The sequence below is a fragment of the Vombatus ursinus genome, unplaced genomic scaffold (assembly GCF_900497805.2).
Source record: "Vombatus ursinus unplaced genomic scaffold, bare-nosed wombat genome assembly UNPS02009770.1, whole genome shotgun sequence".
In the NCBI taxonomy this organism is placed as follows: Eukaryota; Metazoa; Chordata; class Mammalia; order Diprotodontia; family Vombatidae; genus Vombatus; species Vombatus ursinus.
Window position 1 is genome coordinate 496,108 of NW_020949548.1, and position 3,466 is coordinate 499,573.

Consider the following 3,466-nt stretch of genomic DNA (forward strand, 5'->3'; position numbering starts at 1 on the left):
ACTAAAGCTAAATTAATTTTAATGTAATTAAATAATATTTTCCCCAAAATACTATGACTGCTTTACAAAAGGCCTACCTACTTCTGTCTGAAGAAATGTAGAGGTGATCTTGGATTCTCAGTAGCTATGCCTGTAGAGCACAAGGTTTAGAAGGTCCTCCCTAGTTTAAAAGGCTTTGAGTACAAGCCCAAAGATACAATGTTTACCTGTCACAGGTCAGACTAACTTTGTTCAAAAAGATTCATCACCCAATGAATGACCTTCTGGAAACTAAATTCCTTGGCCATAGTCCCTAACTAAGCCATATATTAAAGTGAAGAGATGCCAAGATCGATACGTATTTTGGGACCACCCCCACCAGAGAAATCAAGCATCTTTAGAGTATTAAGGGAGTATAATAGGATCATCTATTAAGAATAATAACTCTAGATTAACCCCACATCATGTATCCATTGTAATTATTATTAATCGGTCAGCTATTATTCTCATATTCAGTACCTCAAGAATGAGAGGCAGAATGGTATAATGAATGTACAGTTAGCCTTGGAGAAACATGAGAAAGATGATATTCTACTACTGGAGTATCCTAGCTGTATGACCCTGGCAAATCGCTTAACCTCTCAGTGCCCTACATATCTATTAAACTATAAGTTTCAGGGTAGGTGGAGACCTAAATTAGGATAGAGAGTTTTCTCATTCAGGAGCTCCCCATATCAATGAAACTTCAAGTCCAGTCCTCATCTTTGGTCCCTATCACCATGGGCTACTGGCAGCATAGATTTCAGGAGCGATTAATATAAAACACGAGGAAGAAGAAGAATCATGCTATGTTTTTTGATGAGGCTCAGCGTTCATTCAAGTAATGGTGTCATGACTTGATGGTGGCTGACAAAATGATAAAACTCATTAGTACTTATTCATTTAGTGAATATTATTCATCTACAACACTTTATTAGAACTGGGTGGGGCTCCAAGTCTACAGAAAAAGGAGAGTATGCACCCAAGAACATAAATGATCTATTTTATATAATAGGGTTTGTACAAATTGAAAGCAATTTGACCATTTCTATTCTACTATCCATTGCAAGCCACTATGTATGTGGGAATATCTGACACTGATATCATAAACTAAAAGCATGAAATTGAGGTTTTGGCTTCTGAATATCTCTAAGTTGAATGGGCTACAAAAAGGGGCAATGGGTTTCCCATCAATGGAAATACTCAATTTGACAAGGATCTCATAGAAGAGATTTTTACTTAGGCATTGTTTGGATGCAGCCTCAGATGATGTGGTTTTATGCCTTGGTAAATGTGCATGTCATCTCTCAAGTGTATTTGGATTTGCCATTGAGGCTTTGAATATGATCAAGAGTATCCAGAAGATGGCATTCTGGGTGGGACAAATCCTTAAAGTCCAGTCCTATGAAGTTTGATTGAAAGATTTAACAACATGCATACTGAAATAGAAAAGATTCAGATGGATTATGACAGTTGCTTTCAAGTATTTGTAGGACTATTACGAGGAAAGCAGATTAGATTTGTTCTGCTTAACCACAGATGCCTGAAATAGGAGTGGTAGGCAGAAGACGAAAAGGGGGCAAATTTTGTCTTGATAATGGAGGAAATTCTTAATAATGAAAACTTCCAAAAAGGAAATGGGTTGACTCAGGGAGTGTACTAGGTTCTTTCACAATGACAGTCTTCAGGCAAGGACTGGATGACCACTTGTTGGACATGTGTTATGAATAAGGATTCTTGTTCAGACATCTTTTTGTAGAGATATCCCCTGACATCTTATCCAGGAGTGGGAAATCTGCAGGGATTTGTTCTGTGAAGTTTGGATTCAGTCAAAGGGCTTCACTTGAGGACCTAGAGGGACACAAGTGTCCTCAAGGCTGCAGGTTCCCCACTCCTGTTAATCCAAGGATGAAGTTCTGCATTTCAAACAGTGTGGAAGTTTTATATATGAAGCTCTTAAATAAGCATTGGTCCTCAACCCACAGCAGCATCTGTAATTAAAAATTATTCCAGAATGGAACTGTGGTGTAGGAACCAGCACGCTTCTCAAGTCATGGCATTAATTCAAAATGTCAAGGAACACGAAGTATATGAAAGGACAATTGTGGTTTCTAATGTTCCTGTTGGAAATTTTAATGATGAAGCCATGGCATGTATGCTGTGGAGTTATTTCTAGAAGGCTAATAACAAAGATGGACAAGTAGAAAATGTAACATATCCAACAAGAATCAAAGGAGTTGCATTTGTGACATTCAAGGAAATGAAAGGGGTGAAGAACATCCTTAAAAAGGAAAAACAGCATCTAACAGAGGAGGGGCTCCTTCCAATTTGTTTTACTGCAACTCACTTTAGTAAAAACATCATTCATCATATTTTTGTTCACCTTGATTTATCAATTTTTAGAAAGGAAGTTGTTCTAGAAAATCTGGTGACAGGACGTAAGGAGAAAATTCCATCCTTGAAATTCTACCCTGTGCAAACTAATGGAAGGACCATTGTTAAAAGGATCATTTTTAGAAATCAAGAGGCTAAAGGAGTTCTGTTGTTAAGGACCAGTTCTCTTCATGGAAACAACACAAATTGTGTCAGTCTGAGAAAAAGGAAGAAAAAGCAGACTCTCAGAATGGTGCACATCTATGTCATCAATCCAGCCTACAATGCCAAATACTACTGGAAATGAACAGATAATTGTCCTTGATACAGATGTATTTAAATACATGAAGTATGGTAACCAAACGTATGAAAAGGCTGTAACATTGTGAGTAAAGAGATAGTAAATGATGGAGTCACCACAATATGTTTAAGAGATTCTCAGATTGATTCTCATTCTGATCACTTGAAAAAAGTAAAGGAATTAAGTGAAGAATTTTCATACTCCCTTTCTCTTAAGCTTCAAAAAGAGACATTATGTTTAGATGGAAATGATATAAATGAGGGGAAGCAGATACGGTCAATATGCCGAGCATTGGAGCCAGAGTATCTCCAGATTCTGGTCAAATATAATTCTAAGCATACGGAAATCATAGGGAATTCTAGTGATACTTATCAATTCAAAAAATTTTGTTAAGAAGTCTGCGAGGAAAAAAAGGTAACTTCAGAAAACACAATGACACTGGCTAAAATATCCAAGGACTCTCAAATCTTTCCCCAAAATCAATAATTTCTTAGGAAAAGATGGATTTAAATCTATCCTTTAGAACATCTAGATGGTCATCATTATGCTTCTGTTAATATCATAAATATGTAGAAAATATAGATTGCTTCCAAATAGAATGCCAAAACAAATCATGCTAGATTGACACTTAAAGATATTTTTAAATCAGATCATCATTAATTAACAAATATCCATTGTGGTAATACTACCTGATATTTGAACATTATTTGTAATTTTGGGCATACTATTCTTCAATTTTCTTACCAATGACTCTTTTTTAAATAGACTTCTATT

The 3,466-nt window shown here is 36.1% G+C and overlaps 1 pseudogene; it reads left to right on the top strand.

Annotated features, from left to right (window-relative positions):
* The first annotated feature begins 2,071 nt into the window (after window positions 1-2,071).
* LOC114036138 lies at window positions 2,072-3,138 on the top strand (annotated as a pseudogene).
* The last annotated feature ends 328 nt before the right edge of the window (window positions 3,139-3,466 follow it).